Source organism: Thamnophis sirtalis, unplaced genomic scaffold (assembly GCF_051295495.1).
Source record: "Thamnophis sirtalis isolate CommonGarterSnake01/CBP01778 unplaced genomic scaffold, rThaSir2_p1.2 scaffold_10, whole genome shotgun sequence".
Taxonomy (NCBI): Eukaryota; Metazoa; Chordata; class Lepidosauria; order Squamata; family Natricidae; genus Thamnophis; species Thamnophis sirtalis.
In genome coordinates, this window is record NW_028261390.1 from 36,790,379 (window position 1) to 36,818,206 (window position 27,828).

At 41.0% G+C, this 27,828-nt stretch overlaps 1 pseudogene; it reads left to right on the forward strand.

Annotated features, from left to right (window-relative positions):
- The first annotated feature begins 242 nt into the window (after positions 1-242).
- LOC148043851 (uncharacterized) overlaps positions 243-27,828 on the forward strand; it is an 87,692-nt pseudogene continuing 60,106 nt past the window's right edge.

The window sequence follows — 27,828 nt, forward strand, 5'->3', positions numbered from 1 at the left end:
TGTCCTGGTTTGTGGCTGGGAGGCATGCTGGCCCTTTAAAGTGCGCCACCCCGGCCATACAGCAGGGCGGCGGCATGCACTTTAAAGTGCCAGCGTGCCTCCCGGCCACAAACCAGGACATGTTTCGCTCTATGGCGGGCTGAGGGGCATGCCTGCCATACAGTGAAACATGTCCTGGTTTGTGGCCGGGAGGCACGCTGGCACTTTAAAGTGCATGCCGCCACCCAGGGCCAGCCATACTCATGAGCGCGGCTTGGAACGGCGAGCTCTCCGGTGGTGCCGGTGGCGGCGGCAGCAGCAGCAGCAGCAGCAGCAGCAATGGCAAGAACCCCACCGCCAGCAGGATTCACCAAAAGCGGCGCAGGCGGCAATGGGACATGCTCGGGGAAGGGAGAGCCAGAGCCGCCTATCCGGATTTGCGCTCCAGCCGCTGCCACTGCTTCTGCTGCTGCTGCAGCAGCAGCCACCAGAGACTCCTTCCCCTCTGCCACCCACATGGGGTGGGGAGTAAGCACACGAAAGGAGGAAAAGGAAAGAGCGATGGCTCCAGGACCCAGTGACCCACAGGAGTGCCGGAGGAACCGGCCAGAGGTAGGAGTGGAAAGGATTTCTTCACCTCCGTACCACCCTCCAGCGGCTTAAAGGGGCAGGACCTGGTTACCAGGCAGCCAGCGCTGCAGTGGCAACCACGTTACCAGGGGCTTTGTTGCAGACACAGCTGGGCTCGGCCTGAGAAGCGATGCCTCCAAAGTGCTGTCACCTGAGGCTGCCTCGCCTTGTTTCCTCTGCCCTGCCAGGTTGCGGAAAAATGAGCAGCTTGATTCTCCGCTCTTATTTTCCTCAGCCTCCACTATTGGTGTGTGTGTGTGGGGGGGGGGGTTAAACCATCGCCTTGCACCAGAATTGATAGGAAATAAAAGGCTGAATTGTTTTTAGCCTACTTACCTCCCCAATATGCAAAACATCACTTGGAGTTAAGTAAGACCTTTAAATGATATTTGCTTCAAAACACTTAAGAAACTTGGTTTCCCTACCTTTCAAGGAAGGCTTGACTTTCCCTTTTAGCGAGTTTTTTCCTCTGCCTGCCCTCGCTGTTGTGGGGCCTCCTCCTGCTTCTCCTGCTTAACATCTGGCTTTCCTCTATCTCGGCCTCTGAACACCTGGCCTCTTCCAACTGCAACCTCGGGGCTCCTGGACTCGCCACCTCAGCCCCATTTGCTCCGACCATTGCCACCCGCCACTGCCCCTGGAATACCATCTCAGATAGCGTCCGCTTAATCCACCTTATTACGGCGCCTTGGACTTTGGATGGGTGGGGGCACTTACAGTGTGTGGGGAAGCCCTCTGACATGTCGGTGACACCCACAGTTTACCCCGTGGTGTATTTGTGGTGCATTTGTTCTGTGGAAGGAGTGACGGAAGATGGCAGGTGGGGACTTAACGTTTCTTCAACCGATGCACCCCCCCCTCTTCTTCGATCTGCCTCAGCCACCCTGGACTTTGGACCTTTCCAGGCCTACAGGAGAGGGGGAAGACGAGACATTCTTCTGTATACCATCTGTAGACCACCGCTGGTTCTCAACCATTTCGAACTCTAAGAGTCATCTGCACAACTATTAAGACCTGCGCAAACCTTTTGTATGTGGAATGTGTGTTGTATGTATGCTAGTGAATGATCCCACTTTTTAAAATTAATTTTAACTTTTATGCCTTGTTTTATTGTACCTATCTTTTTAATGTTATAGTGGGGTATGCATGTTGAGAATGGCTGCTTGGTATATATGAGGGGATCGAGAGTGCGGCCTGGAGCCCCCTCCACTGAATGCAGAAGCAGAAGTGGATGGGGGCCCGGACCCGCCTCTCATCCTGGAGTGCATGGGGTAAATGGCCTGCCAAGGAGAGCGGGGGCCGTGGGAGGGGAGGAGGGGTCTACGGGGATTGGGACGGGCTGAAGCATTCCAGTTACGTTTGGGAGAGGCAGGTATGATGGGAACTTCAGGGCTGGCCCCTACCGTGGAAGGAGAGTTCACTACGTCACAGCTTCCATGATAACCATGGACTTGACCCAGGTAATTCAGGGTCCAACCGATATAGCGGGACATACGCTCGACCTCGTGTTTTTCTCGGGGCAGTGGAGATGTGATCTGGAACTGAAGGGCATGGTCAGATCACTTCCTACTGAGGCTTGACTTTCAGAAACTATTCCCCCACTGCAGGGAGGTGGAGCCGATTAAGTGGTTCCACCCCAGGCGCCTGATGGACCCATTGGGATTTCAGACGGAGCTTGGAGAGATACCTGACTCCCTTGCCCACAATCTGACAGAGTCCTTGGTTGCTGCTTGGAATACAGCAGCAGCTGGGGCTCTTGACTGGATTGCGCCTTTGCAGCCTCTCCACAGCAGTGGATCCAGGAGGGCTCCTTGGTTTACCAAGAAACTCTGGGAGATGAAGCACCAAAAGAGACGCCTAGAGTGACGTTGGAGGGCCAGTAACTCCGAATCTGACTAAATACAACTAAGAGCCTTTATTAGGACCTATTTAGTGGCAATACGGGCAGCAAAATGTACTCATTTTTCCGCTCTTATTGGGTCCGCAGAATCTCACCCGGCCGCCCTGTTTAGGATAACCCACTCCCTCCTGAAAGGGAGGGATGCGGGGGAACCCTTACAGGGAAGAGCTGAGCAATTTGTTCAGTTTCTGTTGGACAAATTCGCTCAGATTCGGACAGACCTGGACTCCACTTGGACAGTACCAGCAGAGATGCCGAGGGTGGGCCTTGATCTGATTTTTTGGAGCGAGTTCCAGCTTGTCACTCCTGATGAAGTGGACAAGGCTATGGGAGCGGTGAGTGCCTCCACCTGTTTACTGGACCCGTGCCCCTCCTGGCTGGTTTCGACCATCAGGGAGGTTACACGAGGCTGGCTCCAGAGGATTGTTAACACCTTTCTACAGGAGGGATCTTTCCCGCAGCCTTTAAAGGATGCGGTGGTAAGACCCCTTCTTAAGAAGCCTTCTCTGGACCCAGCTATCCTTAAAAACTACTGTCCAGTCTCCAACCTCCCTTTTGTAGGGAAGGTTGTTGAGAAGGTGGTGGCCTTTCGACTCCGACGGACCTTGGAGGAAGCAGATTATCTAGATCCCTTTCAGTTGGGTTTCAGGCCTGGTTACTCCACCGAAACTGCTTTGGTCGCGCTGACCGATGATCTCTGGTTGGCCAGAGATAGAGGACATTCCTCTATCCTGGTGCTTCTTGACCTCTTCTTGACCTTCGATACCATCAACCATGGTATTCTTCTGCGATGACTGGGGGAGGTGGGAGTGGGAGGCACCGTTTTACGGTGGTTCTCCTCTTACCTCTCAGACAGGTCACAGTCGGTGTTGGTTGGAGGACAGAGGTCGACCCCTAGCCCCTTAAATATGGGATGCCGCAGGGCTCGGTCCTGTCCCCCCTCCTATTTAAGATCTACATGAAGCCGCTGGGTGAGATCATTCGCCGGCACGGGATTAAACACCACCAATATGCGGACAATACCCAGTTGTATCTGTCCGCCCCGTGCCAACTCAGCGAAGTGGTGGAAGTGATGTGCCAGTGCCTGGAGGCTGTCAGGGTCTGGATGGGAGTAAACAAGCTTGCACTCAATCCATACAAGACCGAGTGGCTATTGATGTTCTTCATGGGGTTGCCCTTAAAGTGCATCCGGCGACTGCAGTTAGTCCAGAATGCAGCCGCGCGAGTGATAGTGGGAGCACCGCGGTTCGCCCACGTTACACCCATCCTCCGCGAGCTGCACTGGCTACCTGTCGATCTCCGGGTGCGCTTCAGGGTATTGATGATCACCTTTAAAGAACTCCATGGTAGTGGATCTGGGTACTTGAGAGACCGCCTTCTGCCGATCACTTCCCTCCGACTGATTAGATCGCACAGACTGGGCCTCCTCCGAACTCCATCCGCCAGTCAATGTCGACTGGCGACTACACGGAGGAGAGCCTTTTCTGTTGCAGCTCCGACCCTGTGGAACGACCTCCCCGTCGAGATCCGTACCCTCACCACCATCCAGACCTTCCGCGCAGCCCTCAAGACCTGGCTCTCCCATCAGGCCTGGGGATAGGTTCCCAATTTACCCGCCCGAGTGTTGACTGTTGAATGCAAGTTGTGTTTTATTATTTTCTTTCTTTTGTTCACATATTGTTTGTCCTTGATATTGCACCCCCTTCCCTGTGATTGTAAGCCGCCCTGAGTCCCCTCAGGGAAAAGGGCGGCCTATAAATCTTAATAAAATGAAATGAAATGAAATGATGTTGCCCCCCAAGGATAGTCCAGATATTCCATCCCTTAGCCTGTGGGATGAAATTTTACACCACTCAGAGAGGGTCCACAACTTGGGTGTCCTCCTGGATTCGCAGCTGACATTAGAACACCATCTGTCGGCTGTGACCAGGGGGGCTTTTGCCCAGGTTTGCCTGGTGCACCAGTTGCGACCCTACCTGGACCGGGAGGCACTTTGAATGGTCACTCATGCCCTCATCACCTCAAGGCTTGATTACTGCAATGCGCTCTACATGGGGCTTCCCCTGAAAAGTTTTCGGAGACTACAGTTGATCCAGAGTGCAGCCACGCAAGCGATATCGGGTGTACCTAGATACACCCATGTTACACCTATCCTCCACGAGCTGCACTGGCTTCCTATCGGTCTCCGGACGTGCTTCAAGGTGCTGGTTATTACCTTTAAAGCCCTACATGGCCTAGGACCTGGCTATCTGAGAGACCGCCTCCTGCCACATACCTCCCAACAGCCGATAAGATCTCACAGGCTGGGCCTCCTCCGGGTGCCGTCGACCAGGCAATGCTGGCTGGCGACCCCCCCGGGGGAGGGCCTTCTCTGTAGCTGCTCCGGCCCTGTGGAACGATCTGCCCGCAGAGATCCGGACCCTTCCCACTCTCTCGGCCTTCCAAAAAGCCACTAAAACCTGGCTGTTTTGGCAGGCCTGGGGCTGTTGACCCCATAAATGGGGTCCAGCCCCATCTAGGTTTGAGTGTATGGTGTGTTGTTTTTAAATCTGTTTTTCTCCTCTCCCTATATTTTAGTTTTTTATTTTATTCTTGTATTTGTAATTTGTAAGGAGTCCTACGGGATTGGGCGGCATATAAATTTATTAAATTACAATTACAATTACAACTAGTTCTAGTCCATCTCAGTAACAGATGATATTTCTTCAGGCAACCGGCAAACTATGATTGAGGTTTAAGGATTAGATTCTGAAACGTTTTGCTAAGATGGCAAATCATGCCCCCTCCCCCAAACAATTTTGTCCTGTTTAGTTTTGTACTGTTCTTGGTTATTTCCTGTGAGTTTGTATTTTATCCCTTGAATAAAAAAAATGGAAAAAATATGTGAAGTTACTTAGCCTAATATACTAAGGTAACACATCTTGTTTACACATCATGATCAGTTCTAAACTATGGATTTATAGATCACAATTGCTGTGTTCATACAATAGGTTAAGCCAAAAACAAATCATAGATTATTTGATTGAGCCAAACCAATATGTCCCTTGATTTATACTTTATAACAAAATGAAGCCCCTTTGCCTTAGTACATGTTCATACATCTTATTCAGCCCTAGGCAAATGAAAGATTATTTCACTACTTGATATATGGAAAAAAGGAAGTCGCCATGAAGTTTTAAGACACATTAACTTGCTGTCAGGAATCTTTCCAATATCCCACAAAGAAGACATGATTTTTTGTTAATTTGTTTAAGCAAACAGTTGAAGTTCCTTCAAGTGTTTTGGAATAGATTCTTCTACATATAGCTCCCATTTCTTATTTAGTTGATGATACTTCTGTTAACATTAACCCATTGTAAAAATAACACCAATTGAATGTTTTACCACAATCAACGCATTACATGACTGGAGTGACGTTAGCAGCAGGGCGGCTTTTGCCTCTTGAAAGCAGGCAAAAGCTGCCCTGCCACCCCGGCGCTATGTCCGACATAGAGGCGGGATGCCTCTATGTTGGACATGGCGTCCTGCCTCTATGTCGGACATAGCGCCGGGGGGCAGGGCGGCTTTTGCTCGCTTGCCTCACCAGCCATAAACCTCACTGCACGTCACTGTGATTGAGGTTTTCTATGTTTTTTGCCAGCTTCCAACAATTCCTTCTTCTGGTTTTTGGTTAAAAATGCCCATTGGGGAAAATGGACGTCTTTAACAATCACAGTGATCACTTAATGACCACAAGGTTCAGTTAAACAGGTCTCTCTCTTTCTCGCTTTCATCTCTTTCTTTGTCTCTCTCACTTTCTTTCTCGTCTCTCTCTTTCTCCCACCCTCTCTCTGTCTCTCATCTCCCTCTACCGGTTTCTCATCTCTCTTTCTACCTCCTCTTTCTCTCTCTCATCTTTTTCTCCCTCTCTCTTTCTCATCCATCTCTCTTTCTCCATCTTTCTTTCTCTCATCTCTCTCTCTCCCTGTGTTTCTCATCTTTCTCATTCTCCCCCCCTCTCTTGTGTGTGTGTGCACGCGTGTGTGCGTACAAGCCTGATAGAGGACAGAGCCATCCACTTCCTTGGCACAGAAAGGGGTTTGAGACTGCATCATGGCCCTGAGTGCCAACATCACAACTACCCCTTCCTGTCAGCCTCTATTTTGCTGCTTGCTTTTCAGCTGCCATTGAAACAGGGAGGGGGGCATGGTATTTGGGTGTGGGAAATATTCTGTACAGGAGAGACTGTAAGAAGGGAGTTGTTCTCACCATCTACTGTGTATGTAGTGGGGAGGGGAGTTTCCCGCCAAGGCCAACTGTCCGGCATACGAATCTGATGATGGTTTCTGAAGATGTCTCCCACATGACACCTGTGGAGTAATTGGATTGGACTATGGGCTGGGGTTACCAAGGGGAGGGGAATGGATCATACATTGATATCTATGCTTGCACGCGCTTTTCTCTCAGATCCAGCTTTGCTTAGCTTCTATTTACTTATAATCAGTAAAAGTACTCTTAATTCTGCAAAATGGAGTTGAGTGGTTTCTTTCTTGGTTATTAAGTGAAGCAGCCTCTACATTAAGCTGGATCTCATCTCGCACCCATCCCGGAGCTGACAAAACCTAAAAGATGTCCCACCGGGGCAGCAATCAAGAAAAAGATATGGGAGCAGCTGCATCCTCCTGCCCTTGAGAGATGGAGCAAATGGCTGGCCTGCATTTGGAAGAACGATCCGTTCGGCCCAGGTGGACATGGGGAGTGGGACAGAAAGATGACCCCGAAGAACCTCTGGCTGGAATTACTATGAGGAGACCGAGACGACCAGTGGCTGACTGGCGTGACCCCAAAGAGGAGAACCTTATGATTTTTTAATTTTTTGTTTGTATCCTCCTTCCCTGGTTGAGTTGTGAGCCGCCCTGAGTCCCCTTCAGGGGAAAAGGGTGGCATATAAATAAAATCAACATTCAACATGTCCCAGGCGATGAAACTCTTTAAAGGGGCTTGGGAGAGGTGCCGGGCCCGTGAGAGTGGACTAGAGAGAGAAGCCGATCTCCATGAAACAGAGGAGAAGTATACAGAGGCTTTGTTCGACCCGAGAGAAGCCAGGGGGGCAAGGGTGGAACTGAGCAAGATGACCCAGCTTCGACCCCAGTCACTGCAGTTAGAAACATCCCTAGAGGAGCGGGGGGGGCACAGATGCCAGATAGCTAAAGTTCCTGCTTTAAGTGTGAAATTTGGGGGGAATCAAAGGATCTAGGATTTTTCGTCGTTCAAGTATGGAATTATATGCAAATGTACGGGGACGAACTGCCTAATGATGAAGCCAAGGTAAGAGTGATTACTATGACTTTGGAGAATAAGGCTCCGGCATGGATGGTGGGCTTGTATAATGCTGATTCCCCCCTACTGAGAGACTATAATAGATTTATGGCCGCCCTGAGAAAGCGCTTTGATGATCCACTCACAGAGCGTAAAGCAAGAATCAAATTTAAAACTCTTACTCAGGGGAAGAGACCAGTAGCTGAATATATACAAGAATTTCGTGAGATATTAGCCTTTATGAGGGGTTGGTCCGAAGAAGCATTGTTAGACCATTTCACTGATGGGTTAAACAAAGAAATATTTCACTGCGTGAACCCGTGGACTGCAATCCTGGTATGAGGTGGCTGCTGATGTGGAGATTGACTTAGCCAGAGAGAATTACCAGGAAGATAGTGAAAGCGAGAAAATTCTGCCTGCCAACACCCCCCCCCCAGGAGCCCCAAAAGGAGGGAAAAGTGGGTCTGCAAGCAAACCAAAACCTTTGTGTGTTTCTGCTGTGGGAAGGAGGGGCATCGTGCCACAAATTGCCTCATCAAGATGACCCAAAAGCCCCCTCCTTAGAGAGAGAAAAAACTGGAAAAACCTCCCAGCAAGAGAAAAGAACCTGCCATGAAGGGGGAGGAACCTTCTCAGCGATTCCGCCCTGTTGAGAGGGAGGAGGATTCACCCTGCTCTTCAGAGGAAAGCGAAACCGATTCTGATGATGGATGCCTGGTAAGTTCCCGATCAGGACCCATGACTATTCCAGTTGAGCTAAGGGTGCCCTCTTCTGGTGCACAAGAAAAAATTCTGGCCCTTTTAGATTCCGGATGCGCACGCTGCATTGTAAGCCCAGAAATAGAAAAACTGGATTTGAAACTTAAAACTCTGAAAATCCCAATTGCTTTTTGCCAGCTGAATGGGTCAATTGCGGGAGGGAGCCCTGCTCATTTTGTAACTGAACCTATTGATATGTGGATGGGAACAAACCAAGAGACAATAAGTTTTATTGTGGCCCCAGGAATGGACCGGCCCCTTATATTAGGATTGCCCTGGCTTCGTAAATGGAACCCACACATAAATTGGAGGAAAGGTTGGTTACGCATCCAGTCTGCTACGCCCCCTGAGAGAGAAGGAGGGGCTTCCAAACTGAATAATGCAGACCCCAACCTGGCAGCCAGAGGGCAAGAAAAAATTGAGGGGGAGGAGGAAATCCCGAAGGAGTATTGGGACCTGAAAGAGGTTTTCAGTGAAAAGTCTTCTGATAAATTACCCTCACACCGTGCCACTGACTGCAGCATTGATATTCTCCCCAGAGTGAAACTCCCTAAACCTCAGATTTATTCAATGACCCCCTAGGGAAATGGACGAATTGAGGAAATTTATTGACAAATATTTGAAGAGGGGATTCATTGAACATGCTAGGCCCTGAGTTGCTTCTCCTGTCTTGTTCAGAGAAAAGAAAGATGGATCCTTTCATTTATGTGTTAAGTACAAGAACTTGAACAGGTTATGTGTCCAGAACCTCTACCCGCTCCTGTTAATGAAGGACATGTTGGCTCAGCTGGGTAAAGGAAATTTTTTCACAAAATTAGATCTATGAGAGGCCTATTACAGAGTCAGAATTAAAGAAAGGGATGAATGGAAAACTGTGTTCAACTGCCTCCTTGGCTGTTTTCAATTCCACGTGCTGCCATTTGGGCTATAGGGGGTGCCAGCCATTTTCATGCAATTAATTAATGAGGTTTTGCATGACCACCTTTACAAAGGCATGATGGTCTATCTTGATGATATCCTTATTTACATGGAAACACGTGAAGAACACGTGAAGCTTGTCCATTCAGTGCTAAAAAAAACTCCGAGCGGCAGAACTATATGCTAAATTGTCTAAATGCAAATTTCATCAGGAGAAGGTGGATTATCTGGGATATCGCATCTCCCACAATGGCATAGAGATAGACCCAGCAAAAGTCCAAGCGGTCACTGAATGGGTGGCCCCATGCACCTGCAAACAATTGCAAAGTTTCTTGGGTTTTGCTAATTTCTATCATCAATTTATTCCTTCGTTTGCCAGAATTGCCCTCCCAATTACGAACCTCCTAAAATCAAAGGGGGAGGCCAAACCTAGACCAGGCAAATCCTTGAATTGGTCTATGGAATGTCAAGCTGTGTTCGAGAAATTAAAACAACTTTTTGCAGCTGAACCAGTTTTAAAACACCCAGACATGGATTCGCCATTTGTGGTCCAGGCAGATGCTAGTGATGTTGCAGTGGGGGCGGTCTTGCTACAAGCAAATGCTGATGGAAAACTACTACCTTGCACCTACATTTCTCAAAAGCTAACTGAAACAGAGAGGTGATGGGCTATATGGGAAAAGGAGGCTTTTGCAGTCAGGTGGGCCTTAATGACATGGTGACATTTCTTGGACGGAGCCAAATATCCATTTGAAGTGTGGACTGATCATAAAAATTTGGAGGTGTTAAAGACTCCCCAGAAATTATCTCCCAAACAAATGAGATGGGCACAACATTTCAATAGGTTCAATTTCACTTTGAAGTATATCCCAGGAGGGAAAAACTTCATGGCTGATGCTTTGTCCCTGCTTCCACAATATAACAGCTCAAAACTTAGTGTGGTCTTCCCAGTCATCCTGGCGAAAAGCCTCGCTGCTCCGGTTGTTACCCGAAGCCAGAACAGTTTTGATTTGGAGATCACAAAGGACCTTGTTTCTAAACTCAAGGGGGGCCTTGAGTCTGATGAATGGTTTAACCAACATTCGGATGTGTGTACCATAAAAGATGGTCTAGCTTGGATTGGGGCTAAATTGTATGTTCCCGCGACCATTAGGAGTCTGGTTCTTCAACGTGCCCACGATTCACGCATGGCTGGTCACTTTGGTTTTGTGAAAACCCTGCATCTCATTAAAAGACAGTTTTGGTGGCCCTCATTAAAGAAGGACATTGAGTTTTATGTGGCCAGTTGCCCCACATGTGCTGCCGCAAAATGACCACTGGGAAAACCCCAGGGTTTGCTCCAAGGTGTGGCCCGTCCTGAGGCACTTTGGAAGGAAATATCTATGGACTTCATTGTTGAATTACCGGAGAGTCAAGGAAATACTCTAATTTGGGTCGTTACAGACTTGTTTTCCAAACAGGTTCATTTTATTCCTTGTTCCAAGATCCCATCTGTTAAATCCTTGGCTAAATTGTTCATTACACATGTATATCGTCTACATGGTGTGCCGGACCACATCATCTCTGATAGAGGGGTCCAATTTACCTCCTTGTTTTGGAAGGAATTTTTGAAGTTGATAGGCTCCGCCCACCATCCTCAAACTAACAGAGCTTGTGAAAGGACTAATTCCATTTTGGAGCAGTACCTCCAATGTTTCATCAATTACCAGCAAGATAATTGGGTGGAGTTGTTGCCTCATCCTAAGGTAGCTTATAACTCAGTGCACAGCAGCACGGGATTTACTCCATTCAAAATAGTGTTCGGTCATGATTTTGTACCCATCCCCAAGGGAAAAACCACAAGTTCTGTCCCTCTCCGAGTGGAGTGACCAACTCCAAGAAATCATGGTGTACCGAGCGCTGGATGCGGCTCACTGGACACATAGGAAACAGGCAGATAAGAAGAGAATGAAGCCGAGGGACTATAAAGTTTGAGTGATCAAGTGTAATTGTCTACCAAATTTCTCCAAACCTCGCAGAAATCTAAGAAACTGGGTCCCAAGTATGTTGGCCCATTCCCGATTGTGAAGGTCATAAACCCTGTGTCGGTACGTCTGGAGTGGCCTAAGTATCCAAACCGTGTCTACCCGGTGTTTCATGTCAACCTTCTGCAACCGGAACACACTTTTCCGTTGCATGCCCCTTTGGCAGCTCCACCTGCCCCTCTTCTGATTGAGGGAGAGCAACATTCTGAGATTAAAGAAATTTTGGACTCTAGGAAACAGAGAAACCACATTCAGTATCATGTTTCATGGAAGCATTTTCCTCCCTCGCATGCTGAATGGGTTGATAAGTGAGGGCTCCTCGGCTTCTATGCAAATTCTACTCTACCTACCCGACAAGCCTTGGCCTCGATTGATTTTGTCCTTTTTTCCCTTTTCCCCTTTATCTTGTGTTATGTTGTTTGTATGTTTGTCTGTTTTCTTTTGTTTCTGCAGGGATAATTCCTTTTCCTGAAGGAGGGCTGGATGTCAGCCTATGTTTTGCTGCTTGCTTTTTGGCTGCCATTGAAATGGGGGGGGGCTTGGTATTTGGGTGTGGGAAATATTCTGTACAGGAGAGACTGTAGGAAGGGAGTTCTCACCATCGTAAGCGCATTTAGCGGGGAGAGGAGTTTCCCACCAAGGCCAACTGTCCGGCATACCAACCTGATGATGTTTTTTGAAGGTGTCTCCCACATGACACCTGTGAAGTAATTGGATTGGACTATGGGCTGGGGTTACCAAGGGGAGGGGAATGGGTCATACATTGATATTTATGCTTGTGCACGCTTTTCTCTCAGATCCAGCTTTGCTTCTATTTACTTATAATCAGTAAAAGTTCTCTTAATTCTGCAAAATGGAGTTGAGTGGTTTCTTTCTTGGTTATTAAGTGAAGCAGCCTTGACATTTCCTCTCCAACCTACTCTTGTTGTGGTCACATTGTCTTCTTCTTCCCCCCTCTTCCACGAGCTTGTCATTCCCCTTGCGGTGCCTGCAGGGCTTGAGACTTTCCTTTCTTCTCTTTCCTAAGGTGCGGGCTTTAACAGAGGAGAAGCAAAAGTGACCAAATGGTGCAGGTTCTCCCAGAGCAACAGCTGCTTGGTTTGCCCTGACAGATTGCCTTTTTATTCCTCCCCTCACCTCATTTTTTTAACTTTAGAGGCAGCATATACAGGCAAAGCCTGAGAGGCACACATGCATGGATCACCCTGCCCCCTCCCCTCTGCTTTGCTTTTCTGTCCTCCTTTTCACTTGACAGCCTTTGAACACATGTTTACTGTTTACTGTTTATTAGGATTTGTATGCTGCCCACTCTCGAGAGACATGCTGAGGAGGAGCAATTTGTCCAGCCCTTTTTCTTGCCAATGTTAGCGCCATGTAGAAACAACCGCTGCCACTGCCCTTCCCTCAACCTGCTGCTCAACCTCCCTCCTGCCTTCACCCAAAGCCTTGCACCACACCAGGAGACTGAAGTTGGAATTTCTTTTTCCCCTATTGCCCCCTTGGCACAGGACTGTTTCTCTCTGCCCCCTTTTCCAGCCAAAAAAACATGCCAGCAACAGCAGCAGTGACTGGGGAAACTAGTTCAGGGGCATGGTCAGCCTGAGTGGCTGCTGGTTCTGTGATCGGCTGAACTGGGTTGAACTGGTAGGAACCCAACTCTGGGTATCTCCATTGCTAGTATTGATGAAGCATTTATGAAAAATGGTTAAATGTACATCCCAATCGATGTGCCTTCTCTAAGATGTCCATGGTTTTGTTAGTTCTTTGGTAATGTTTTAGATTCGGGTCCCTGGTAATGATACAGTTGGACAAAGAGGCATTTGGGGCTTGAGTGTCCCTAGAAGTATAGAGGTTTCACCCATCACTGTTTTTCTTTTGTTGTTTGACCTTTGTTAGTTAGATCATTGAGAATTTGGTTTATGAGGTTGTGGGCCATAGTTTCTGTATTGGATTGGAGTTGAGATGTAGGTTTTGTCTTCCAATAATTAGTTGGCATTTTATTGTGTTCTATTCATAATAACTATGGTTTGGCCTCTGATCAAATACCTTCACTGAGTGAAAATCTATCATGATTAACTACTACCATTTCCCATATTTTATAATTCATTAATATTAGTTCTCCTTTTGAGGTACTATAAAATTTCTTTCCACATAGTGAAAAATGTGAATATGTCTATTCCTACTCACTGTCTAATTCTGGTTTATCTCGTAAGTGTTGAATGATAACAATAATAAAAATACTTTTGATTTTGGTTTTTGCATTTATAAAGCTTTAGTTATCATCAGTCACATCTTCCATGACTTCATGACTGAGAAGTCCATTAGATTTCCCATATGTCAAATGATTTATCTAGTGCTCATTGTCTGAGTGCTCCATATTACAAAAAGTGATTATTTGGTACTGAATGGGTAGGATAGCCATAGAAAACTAGATATCTTATCCTTATCATCATACTGAATTTTGAACAAAGGTTTTCATAATGAACAGAGAACAGCCAACCTAGCTAGTAGCACATATTTTATTCTACACAAATATGCTTATATAAAGCAGACTCATAATCAAATACTGTGACTAGCCCAGAGCAGAGTTTTGGCAACATAGAAGAAAGCTTGTATGTATCGTATGTATATCTAGCTTTATATAGATTATTCAGAGAATTATTATCTTATAAGCATACCAAAACCCTATTACATGAATTTCTGCATAGAATACAGTTTATTTCATAACTATTCAACTAAGGCTTCATAACAATAAAGTTTATGAATTAATTCTAGTTTTGCACAGTCATAAGCTAATTTAGCTCACTTTTTCAAATTATAATAAATAAGTTATTTGGTAATATTGTTTTTATTTAAACAATGATAAACCAAGATAATTAGAAAATTATCTTGGTTTACCATTGTTCAAATAAAAACAATATTATCTACACTGCTTGCACAGAATCTCAAGGAAACATAGATTTTGCAATGAAACTGATAACTATATTACTCAGATACATGTAATACTGATTGCAGCCAATAACTGATCATTATGGATGTATTTGTGCAAGTATTAATCGTCTAAAAATGACACTGAAATCTATCTTCTAGTCCTAGTGCTAGGTTTAACAGATGATCTTGGATGAAAGCAACTTTTGTGTTAGTACAAGGGGTGAACACCCTTTTTGCATACTTTGATGGCACATTAGGAAAATTTAAATAAAAAGTTATCCAAGAGAAGGGGTAACATAATGAAGAGAGCTATTGTGGGTTTCTTTATAGTTCCAGTAGCATTTGATTGGCCTTCTATCACTTCCTGACTTTTAATATCAGTATTACAGGATATTGTAAGTATATGCATTTCCCCAACTATCTGTTTCTCCTTCCACTGATTCTCATCACAGAAACCAATATGTGTGCTAGCAGTTTTGCTCCATGGTAGGTAGGCCCTTCAAACTTCTGATTAGTCTTTGATATCTTTAAAGCAGTTTCCAGTGAACAGAACATACCTTCTAGCAGATGGGCCCATGAACTTTCAAGTTAATAAAGGCAACATTGCGAAAATAAAAACTATAACGTTTGTTCTCTCACATTGGTTTCACAGAAAGTGTGGTTGTACTGATTCCTTGACCCTAGTAGAATCTGGCCTTTTGCCAAAAACAATACAAACCAGCATGTTCAACAAATTTGTTTATGAAACCTGAAAATACCCATAAACAGCTTAATAACATAAAACAAGTTTTTACTGTTAATCTCATTATGTATCTTCAAGGTACATTGCATTCACACATTGAGTGAGTAATTTTTTATTTGAAATATTTTCCATTTTTAGAAAGAAATGAAACATTTACTTCCTGCTGAGATAATGTTAAATATCTCACTGAGACTATTCTGAATGATGGAATGAACCTTGAAGTAATAACTTAATACAACAGCTGTGTAATCAAATATACATTTGTTTTTGAAGGGAAAGGGATGGGCTTAATGACCACCAGAAAGCATGTTAAAAGTAACTTGATTTCCTGACACCAGTTTCTTTTTTTACAAAGAATAAGATCAGCAAGCCAGTCAAGGAAGCAAAAGTAACATTTTTACAGTTGAATAACCATGTAAATGTATTTATTTTGTTTATGTTATTTTCCTGGTTAGGCTGTTTCTAAAGTTATAAGTGGCAAATTGTAGGCTTAAGCCTACAATTCTCAAGACAGAATTATTCTACAACTAATTTTAACTTGCATATATTGTATGACAATATTTGTTGCTTGGAAGAATGGTTGCAGTGAATTTGATTTTTTTTCTTGTTATTTTTTCTGCATTTTTTTCTTTTTTATAATTGTAAATGTTTCTGGATTCTAACAGTACTTTAACTAACTAAATAAAATTCCTTGCTTATGCAAGGAACCAGAAAAATTCATAGCAGGAGAGGTGGCCTTCATAAACATCTTTAGGATTTAAATACTAATAATTTCAATTGTACCCAGTAGGGAGCTGAGAATCAGTCGAGATATATCATTATAGGCTTATGAGATCTGTGTAGCCTGCACTAGTTAGCAAACTGGCTCTTGTGTATTGCACCAATTGCAATTTCCAATGGATGGTAATTCATAAATAAAACACATCACAATGATTAATATGGTATGTAACTAAGGCACATATAATTGTTACTAAGTGCAACTGCAGTTTTTCAAAACACATTTTGCCTAATATGAGCCTCTTTTATGAAATGGAATGTAATCATATATATATAGCAGCATCACCTCTATTCCAGAATCTAGATTTTTCTATCAAAACAGCACCCCCATCTTGTTTTGATTTAATTTTAGCTTATTCTTTGTCATTCAGACCATTATTCAAGGATGCTAATTGTTTCCCTGGAATTAGACAGCAAGAAGCAATAAGATATGTGATCAGTATACTAATTCAAAACTCAGACAAAATACAGCCTGGTGAGATATTGAATCCTGATGTAGCCTGATGAGATATTGTATGTCAGTTAATTAATATCTGAACAATTGTCTTCTAGCATCATTTTCTGGGTGCATCCCAACAAAAAAGATTAGAACCACTGCAGGACAGTGACCTCAGGTCTAAACCCTAGTTGATTTCCAAGAAGGATACCATGACTGATAATACCAAATGCTGCCAAGATATTCAGAAGAACCAGCAGGATTGCACTTTTCTCATCAAACATATATCATCCATCAAAGCAACTAATACAGTTTCATATCCTGGACAAAATACTGATTGAAATGGGTTCAAGTAATAAAATTGGAATTCCATATTAGCTACTTTCTTAATTGTATGATCTAAGAATGACAAATAATAAATATTCTTATGTCTCTACCAGATCCTTTTCAAGTTTTTTTTTGTCATGAAAACTTTTTCCATAAGTCCTGTTATATCTTTGCCTTTAGCTAACTTTAAGTACTATGTGTTCCTTACCACATTTTTATATTGTCTTCATTTCGTTCTATCTTTTTTCTGTATGCTTCATAGTGCCTCCAGCAGAGTAGATATGTGATTACTCTCTCTCACATAAAGCCAAGATTTGCAATGCATAAACTCAGTTGTTTTGGTGCAGAAGGAGAAAATAAATGTAAAATTGTTTTCATAAGCAATTAAAAAATAATATTCTGCATTTTCTGAAAAATTCTGCACACCAATAGTATTATAGTGATAATACTAATGCAAACATATTTTGAAACATTTTCAGTAAGTAAAAGAAAATACAAAAGTGTTGCTGATTGCTTAAAAATGTATTTATAATTTTTATGCTTATGGAAGGGATGTTGCTGTGATGAATCTTAAAGAAAAAAACTTAACTGAAGAGTTTTTAATCTGCAGGTTTTGATCAGTATTTTTTTCTTGTCTGGTTACACAAATCTAATTTGCAAAAAAATAATAATCATTAAATGTTTATTGTTGGTTCTCCTTCATCAAATAAATGTTTGACAAGAAACATGTTTCAGAACACAAGCTAAATTATTTGGAAGTTGCAATGTCTCCATGTGAAAAGGTTCTCATGAACCATGAAATGTTCTTTGTTGCATTATTTAGTAGTTATAAATGTCAGGTTAGTGCTCAGAAAGCATCATGAATGCTACAAATGGCATTTCAGAATTGCATCTGCCAGAGTTCACGTCAGTACTCCTGTCAATGTCGTCTTAAGTAAAACAAGTCTTTGAAATAGGCAATGGGAAAAATGTGCAAAGATAAATTTTGTAGAAAGAAAAATCTTATCAATAAATTTTACATGAAACTCATGATCCAAGTCAATTATTTTAACAACAGAAGATACAGTAGAACCACTCATCAATATATTATAAAACACAAACCACACTACATGTTGTTGAAGAATTGCAATCTTCCTTCTCTATATTATTGTGAATCTTTTAGGCAAAACTGAGGAAATTGTTTGATATGTCTTTTAGTGCCAATGGTCTTTGGTCTATTTTGTATATAATATAAGAATATTAGGAATTAAGAACACTGGAAACCCAAACTTCTATTTAGTCCAGAATTTCTCCATTATTCTGTTTCTTATGATATAACCTAAAATCAATAACATTTTACCTCATATGAAATGAGAAGATCCAGACCTCAAATATTTAAGAGAGATTTGGATGGATTTTTAGTTTAGATTTTCACTTGAGTTCATGTATTGGATGACAATGATAGGTTTTTAATTATTTTCTCTAAATCAATACCATTTGTCCCTTGTCAACCACTGACATTATTTACAATTACAACAAATATTGGCATCTTGATTTGGACCAGCAGCATTTTCAGGTTCAAAGACACAAATTTATTAGAAATTATCACTAAATCTAATTAAAAAAGAGTCCAGAATTAATATTTATAAATACCAAATAAATAAAGTTGACATGCAACTTTAAAGATTAAATTAATCAGGAATGGAAATTCACATATCTAAGTCTTTTTATAGTCCTGATCAAAATTGCCAATAGTTATTGTATTTTGACATTCAATAAAAATAATTTTGTGGATATTTTATACTCCATGCATTTATATAAAAAATAATTAATAAACCATTGTGATGGGTATCACATTAATTGAATGATTGATTGATTATGTACCTTCATTAAAGCATCTGTTTGTGTTGTCAATTTATTTTGTACTAAGTATAAATTATATACTTAGGGGCAATATGCTGACTCTGTAAACCGCTTAGAGAGGGCTGAAAGCCCTATGAAGCGGTATATAAGTCTAACTGCTATTGCTATTGCTATATTAATTTGACTTTAATTTGAGTTTAATATATGCAGATATTGAGATTCTTTTATACTATATATCTATTATATGGGAATGGATAGTTTAACAATGAAAATGGATTGGCCACACCATTCTTAATCTTAGAATATATTGCTTCAAAGATATACTCAATTGTTCAGTGGATTGTTCAGCTCGATCTTACATGCAATGTATCTATTATAGGTGTGTGTGTGTGTTTGTGTGTGTGTGTGAGAGAGAGAGAGAGACAATAAAATAAAACCATCATTTATTGAATCTGATGTGTAAAACTGCAAGTATGAAGGTATAAGGGTATGAGAAGCTCTTTGTTTGTTTACAATTTTGATTTAAAAGGCCAGATAAGACATAGCAATTATGGGAAGCATATAGAAAACAGAATCCATTTTAAATATGTATTGAAATTATTTTCTATAAAAACGTAAATAGGTTGGGAAGAAGGAGTATTTTTTAAAAATATATAAAAATGTTCCTAGGCCCTATAAAATAAGATTGCTTAACAGATGCAACCTGGAATATTCTATACTGGTGGATCTCAAGAGATAGACAGAAATAATGGAGGAAATGTGGCTCCTTAAATAGTCATGACCAATGCCAAAAAAAAGGCTTGATAGAAAGAATAGCATTTTGAACGGAACTTGCTTTATGTATTTTGTTGAAGTAGCTTCCTTGACTTGGTTGTGCAACAGGTCAAAAGCTTCCAAAACTCCTAAGTACGTTTACCCTTTTTCTGGTATTACTGCTTTTATCAGCTCTTTATTATCAAGTTTGAATATATCATCTTCAACCATTTTTCCTGCCTTAACAACAATTGTACATTTCTCAATGCCAAATTGCATCTCAATCTCTCTACTAAACTACTCAGTGTTTTTCAGCAATGATTCTATTCAGCTGTTGTTATTCCAAACAATTTTAAATTATCCATGTAGAGAAAATGGGAAGTTATCAACCCTTTTTAGCCAATTCACAGCCACAGTTTGTTTGGTTAAAAATGTTTGTGAGTGGCATCATCGAAAGTAAAAATAACAGAAGTGACAATGACTCACCTTGGAAGATTTCTCATTTGATTTCAACTTCACCAACTTCTTCTCCACAGGCCATCAAGAGTTGAAAAGGCTTCATGGAAGTCTTCAGTAATTTCTCGATGGTGCTGTTAATTCCAAAAATGTATAACAATTTCTCAATCCAGCTCTGTGGAACAGAATCAAAAACTTTTCTTTGAACTCTTCAAAATCAGTTTATCAATCATCAGTTGGTCTTTGTTCTTCTTGAATTTTTTCAGCACACTTTAGTTCTACATGCCACATATCCTTGTTTTCCAAATATGCATAAATTTAGTTTGCAATAATAACTGTAAGTAATTTGTATGTTATCAGCAGGCAAGTTAGATGCCTGTAATTTTTAGATTTATTTCCCTTTTCTGCAACCTTCTCAATCAAGAATTTCTTCCAGTTAGCCATTTTTTGCTTTCTGATGTTTCCAGAACCTGATTCATCTTGTTTGTTAATCTTGCATGCAGACTTGTTAGTGATTTGAGTCAGAATCCATGCAGCATATCTAAACCAGGAGCACTCCAGTTCTTGCCTTTTTTTGCTTGTTTTTTCACATTTCTGTTTTTATTTGAACATCTTTCATTCTAATCATTTTTACAGTGTCTTCAAACTGCTTGATTCACTTTGCATTACCATTTGATTCTTGTTTCCCACAAGTTCATCCCAAAATTTAGGTATTTTCTTTATTAGAGTTTTCAGTTGTGGTAGCCTTATGTCCACTTTCAAGGGTGTTATCGAAATAAATTGGAATTGGAATAGGAAAAGAAAAGAAAAATCATGCCATGATTTATTGATAAAATTTCACTTCTAAAAATACTCCTTTTTTATATAATCCTAGCATGGTGGGGGGAAAATCCTGTTATTCTAGCATGGAGAAAAATCATCAAAATACAGCCATGAGAAAGAGGGAGAGAGAGGGAGGGAGGGAGGGAGAGAGGGAAAGAGAGAGATCACATCCACAACAATAAACTACTATAAAATAATTTTAAAAGCAGCAATAAAACACTTTTTATATGTAAAAACTATTATAGTAAAAATATCCCAAAAGATCTATGATAACTATTCAGGAAGAAAACAGTTTTAAAACACAATTTAAAATATATTATAGTTAATAAAATAATGCATTAGAAGCCTGACAGAATTAAGAGGTTATAGCTTGTGTACTTTTTCATTAAAATGAAGTATGTAATATATCTTATAGGATGACAACTTTTTAAAAAACTGTTAGAATCATCAGCTAAATGTCATCTGGGTAATTCTGTGTGAAACAATGAATATGTGCTAATGTTTCATTAGCTATACTAGTAGTTTCTTCAAAGTAACTCTAAAACTAAATTGGGTAACAAATGCGCTGTCCTTATTTTAACATGTAGTTTTTTGTCTGACAAATTGTGGATCTTTCAAAAAATGTTTGATCATTGCACAAATTCAGAAATACACACACACACAAAACTAAAACTCTGACCTTGGGTTGATAAAACTAAAAATAATAGACTAGAATATCAGAGTTGCAAGGGAAGGTCTTGAAGGTCTTCTAGTTCTCTGCTTAGGCAGGAAACCTACACCACTTCAGACAAATGGCTATCCAACATCTTCTTAAAAACTTCCAGTGTTGGAGCATTTACAACTTCTGGATGCAAGTAGTTCCACTAATTAATTGTTCTAACTGTCAGGAAATGTCTTCTTAGTTCTAAGTTGGTTCTCTCCTTGATTAGTTTCCACCCATTGCTACTTGTCCTACCCTCAGGCTCTTTGGAGAATAGTTTGACACCCTCTTCTTTGTGGCAGTGCCTGAGATATTGGGACACTTTTATCACATCACCCCTAGTCCTTTTTTTAATCAGACTAGACACACCCAGTTCCAGCAATAGTTCTTTATATGTTTAGCCTCCAGTTCCCTAACCATCTTTGTTGCTCTTCTCTACATTCTTTCTAGAGTCTCAAGATCTTTTTTACACTGTGGCAACCAAAACTGGATGCAATATTCCAAGTGTGGCCTTACCAAGGCATTGTAAAGTGGTATTACTACTTGACGTGATCTTGATTATATCCCTCTGTTTATGCAGCGTAGAAATGTTTTGGCTTTTTTGGCTGCTGCAGCACACTACTGGCTCATATTAATATTTATTATTTTAAAATATTATGAATAATTTAAGCACAGCCTCAAGTTGGGCTGAAGAATGAATAAGGAGTCAGAGCTTTGTTTAGGATGCCCTATATTCACCTTTGGACTGAGAAGCATGACCTACATGTGTTTCTTTTGTTTATTTTTCTATAAATATCATTCCTTTTTTAAAAAAATTCCTATTCAAAATCTATAAGCAAGCACACCTGCATATTTAACAAAAGAAAAAACAAATGAAGGAAAAATAAACTCTTCAGTTGATTCCGCACTCAACTAGCTTTTGGCTTAAAAGAAAGTACTGTTCAGGTGTTACCTGAACTTGAGATGAGTGGTAAGCAGCTCCCTTTCCTATCACAGAGCTGTTACATTTAATGAATATGACTCCAAATGCCAATAAAGATTCCAAGGATCTTCAAAAATGTATTAGGCAACAAAAACTCTATATTACATACATTTATAATTATATTAGAAATAATGCACTATACTCACAACAAATATGTATTTGTAACTCCATGTTTGACAAATTAATGGCATTCCTAATATGCTTAATGTCTCTTTACTTACATCAACCCATTCCACCTGGTCAAGGAGGGAGGGAATAGCATATCCCATTGGTCAAGGAGTTTTGATTGATGGGATTTAAGAAGAGGGCCTACTCAGCTTCTTATTAGATCCCAACAGGTGAGGGAGCCCCACCTAATACTTAGCTTTGCCAAGTAACATGGGGATCTAAAAGTACAACACAAGTGGCCATGGCTGGTGACCTGAGTTAACCTCCTTGTTAACTGCCTTGTTAACCTCCTAGCCATTTGAATTTTGTACCTTTATTTTTATCTTTACTCTGAAGTTTTTGAATCTGCTTTCAAAATTTATGCATTTATTTATGTATTTATATGGTTTTATTATGATGTTATAAACTGCCCAAAATATTTGTGGTAAGATGAGTGACATAGAAATTTGATAAAATAAATAAATGCTTATTTTAATACCAAGTCTAGGATGAAATTTGAAATTTGTTATGGAATGAAATCAGTGGTGCAACTCAGCTGGTTCTATTCGGTTCAGGTGAACCGGTAGCGGTGGCGGCGGTAGGTTCCACCCACCTGCTGGAAAATCATCACATCTCATTTTTAACACTCCGCACATGCACTGAAGTTTCTGTGCATGTGCAGAGGTGGCGCATGCGCTCACATTTGTGAACCAATAGCGAAGGTAAGTTGATTTTACCCCTGAATGAAATGATGTTGAAATATAAATATGAATTTCTTTGCCACCATAGTTCTTTGTGGTAGGGCAGTGTTTTTCAACACCAGCAACTTTAAGATGTGTATACTTCAAATCCTAAAATTCCCCAGCCAGCATAGCTGGGGAATCCTGGGAGTTAAAGACCACACATCTTAAAGTTGCCAAGGTTGAGAAACACTGTAGTAAGCCATTTCAGTAAATATGCCTTCAGTTACATTTATCTGCAAGCTTGACAGAGTATCAGTGATGTTAAATTAGTGTATTGAATGGACCATTTATATTACTTTGAAAACCTATGTCAGTCTATATTTTTCCTAAAGCAATATATGCTACGCAACAAAACTATATGGTATCAAGAGGATAAAACTTTTTGGGAACATTGGCTCTGTCAAAAATACATTTCAATATATGTAAGTTTTAGAACTGCCTCCACTTTATTTTACTGCTACAGCTTGGCCTGTTGGGAATTATTTATACAATGTGGTGACAATTGGTTCAACATTTTAGCATTCACCTTAAAATGTTAAATCAAAGCAGTGAAATACAATACAGTTACCAGACTCCAATTCACATTTGAATGCACGTGGTAGTACATATCCAGTTTGAACTAATAGATTCTGATCCAACAATTGATCTATGTGCTTTCAGCATGAACCTCATTCTCTGCCTATTCCCAAGAATCAGTATTTATATATTATACATTATTATAAGTGCAATCAAGCTGTGATATATGAAAAAGTTTCAAATACCTTATCGATTGGAAAAAATCTGTGAATGTGAAATGAATCTTCTCCATAAAAGAAATATTAAGAGGATGAAAAATTATTAGTATTATTATACAGTTCTCCATTGTTTCATCACCTTTTCAGTAAAGGATGTAATATTTTTGCTAATGCCAGTTGTTTCTAAGCATTTTATGACCCAACTATGTGGCAGTGAGTCAAATGCCTTTTGGTAATCAATCCAGACCATATTCAAGTTTGTTTTTCTGTTCTTACAATTTTCTAATATCATTTTATCAATTAGGAGCTGATCTTTTGTGCCCCTGCTCCTTCTTTTGTTGCCTTTTTGCTCTATTGGCAAGATGTTGTTTGTTTGCAAAGATTATTATTATTATACAATTGTATCACAGCGGCCAGTTGTTTCGCCGGATTTGGCATTGGTTACTAGTCGGGCCCCACCCAGGGGCCTAGGACGTCATAACGTATTTTCGTAATATGCGTGCAGATCCAAGCAGTGCGGCTTTTTGCATTTGACTGATGGTGATTTTGTCAATTTTTAACTGTTTTAAATGTAATTCCAGTGCTTTTGGAATAGCACCCAGTGTGCCAATTACCACTGGAATTACCACTGCTGGTTTGTGCCATAGTCGTTGAATTTCGATTTTTAAGTCCTGGTATCTTGCGATTTTTTCATGTTCCTTCTCGGCGACCCTGCTATCACCTAGTATTGCGATGTCTATGATTGTGACCTTATTTTTCTCAACCAGTGTGATGTCTGGTGTATTATGCGCCAGTATTTTGTCGGTTTGTATACGGAAATCCCACAAGATCTTGACCATCTGATTTTCGGTGACTTTTTCAGGCTGATGTTCCCACCAGTTTGTTGCTGTTTTAATATTATAATTTTTGCACAAATTCCAATGGATCATTTGTGCTACTGAATTGTGCCGCAATTTATAATCAGTCTGCGTGATTTTTTTACAGCAGCTGAGTATGTGATCAACAGTTTCATCAGCTTCTTTGCAAAGTCTGCATTTGGCATCATCAGAGGATTTTTCGATTTTGGCCTTAATGGCATTTGTGCGGATAGCTTGTTCTTGCACAGCCAGGATTAGTGACTCTGTTTCTTTCTTTAATGTACCTGTTGTTAACCATAACCAAGTTTGTTCACTTTCCACTTTATCTTTTATTTTTTCCAGAAATTGGCCATGCAGTGCTTTGTTCTGCCAACTCTCCATTCTTGATGTTATCACATCTTTTCTGTATTCTTGTTTCGTCTGTTGGGCCTTCAGTAGATTTTTGTTCTTTACTTCGATTAATAGATGTTCTTGACTTTCTTTTAAATAATCAGCCAGTGCATGTTTTTCTTCTTCAACTGTTTGCTTCACTTGTAATAATCCTCTGCCACCTGATTTTCGGGGCAGATATAGTCTATCAGTATCACCACGTGGATGTAAACTGTAGTGCATTGTCATTATTTTCCTGGTTTTTCGGTCCAAAAGGTCCAAATCAGCTTGTGTCCAGTTAACTATACCAGCTGTGTATCTTATAACTGGTATTGCCCAGGTATTTATGGCCTTGATTGTATTTCCACCATTCAATTTAGATTTCAAAATTTTCTTAACTCTGTTGGTGTACTCTCGCCTGACAACAGTTTTTATTTCTCCATGCTTGATGTTATCCAACTGCAGAATGCCTAAGTATTTGTAGGCTTCATTTTCTTTGCATTTAATTAATTGGCCATTGGGCATTTCAATTCCCTCACATGCAGTGATTTTGCCCCTTTTTATGGATACAGTGGCACATTTTTCCATGCCAAACTGCATTGAAATATCGGTGCTGAATACTCGGACTGTGTTTGTCAATGATTGGATTTCTATTTCTGACTTTTCATAGAGTTTCAAATCATCCATATATAGTAAATGCGAAATTTTTTCAGCTTCTTTGGCTGTTTGGTAGCCTAATTTCATTTTTTTTAAGATTACTGATAGTGGGATCATTGCGATGATGAAGAGAAGAGGTGAAAGTGAATCACCCTGGAAAATTCCTCGCTTGATATTAACCATTCCGTAGATCTCATTCCCTACTGCCAACTCAGTTCTCCATTGTTTCATCACCTTTTCAGTAAGCAAAAGAGAGGGGAAGGAGAGAAGGGAAAGGAGAGGAGGAAGGAAGGAGAGAAGAAAGAGAAGAAAGGGGGGTAGGAAGGAGGGAAGGAGGGAGGGAAGGAAGGAGGGAAGGAAGGAGGGAAGGAAGGAGAGAAGGAGAGAAGAAAGGAGGGAAGGAAGGAGGGAATGTAGGAGAGAAGGAAGGGGGAAGGAAGGAGGAAAGGAAGGGGGAAAGGAAGGAGAGAAGGAGAAAAGAAAGGAGGGAAGGAAGGAAGGAGGGAAGGAAGGAGGGAAGGAGAGAAGGAGGGAAGGGGAAGGAGGGAGGGAAGGAAGGGGAGTAGGAGAGAAGAAACAAGGGAAGGAAAGAGGGAGGGAGGGAAGAAGAAGTAGGACCGTTGTAAGATAAGATGGATCTATGGGATGTTAAAAAAGCAATCTTCAAGTATATTGTTAACAGTAGGGAAAATTGTTATAAATACATATTATTAATAACAGTTATGAGATCATATAATTGTGAATGTATATATGAAATTGATAAAAAAAAATAAAAAAAAAATAAAAAAATAAAAAAAAATAGTTTAAATTGTATTTCTGGGAGATTCCTGAAGACAAGTTAGGCTGCTTTAAAAGCTGAGATTTCAGCAGACTTTTGATTTCAGGTCATCTTTTGTTAATGCAATTAACCCATGCCAAGGTCTTTCATATTAACATTTTTTTAGAAAAAGGGAAGCTTTGAAGCACTTCTTTGTTCATGCCTTTCATCCTGTATCACACTATTGGACACCTCAACAATAATAGAGTGTACTATTCAAAGATGTTTCATAATTGTAAAGCAGTAATTAAGTTTTACAATAATTAATGGATGTAGCATTTGCTTGATAAAAAGGCAACCCAGAAGTAGTCTTGTGGAAAATAAAATTGTTTGCTTCATATTATTTATGTAAAAAAAGATAGAAAGAAAATCGATATTGTAAATTCTCTCTATTCCTTTTTTGCCTTTGAAATATTAATCAGCATGCATGAAGGAACAATGTTGGAACAAGAAGCAAATATTAGACCTTACAAATTTAAAGAGCATATTCAGCATAATAGGTTTGACCACATTTGCCTAATAAATATTTATATCAGTGACAGTCTCATGATAGAGTCAGTAGGGCTTTTTTTAAAAAAAGATAATATATTGATATCAGGCTAAATTATTGTCATTATCATCATCATCTCCTCACTGACTGCTAATGTGCAGCTCTTTGGATATGAAAGCAAAAGGGTAGTGTTTAGATGTTTGTTGTTTAGATGTTTATTAATATTTGTAGGCCGCCCTTTTCCCTGAGGGGACTCAGGGCGGCTCACATAAAATCAGGGAGGGGGAATACAAACAATGACGTAGACACATATAATAAAAATAATAAGCAACATACATTCATCATTCGGGAGGGGCGGCTATCCTTATCCCCAGGCCTGACGGGCTAGCCAGTTCTTGAGGGCTGTGCGGAAGGCCTGGACAGTGGTGAGGGTACGAATCTCCACGGGGAGTTCGTTCCAAAGGGTCGGGGCTACTACTGAGAAGGCCCTCCTCCTTGTAGTTGCCAGCCGGCACTGGCTGGCCGATGGAATACGGAGGAGGCCCAATCTGTGTGATCTAATTGGTCGCAGGGAGGTAATTGGCAGAAGGCGGTCTCTCAAGTATCCAGATCCACTACCATGCAGGGCTTTATGGGTGACTAATAGCAAGTGGAGAACAATGCTTACATAGCAACCACCTGTATCTCATTAAAGCAGATGCATCTTTTCTCAGGATCTCATGAACTGTAACACAAAAT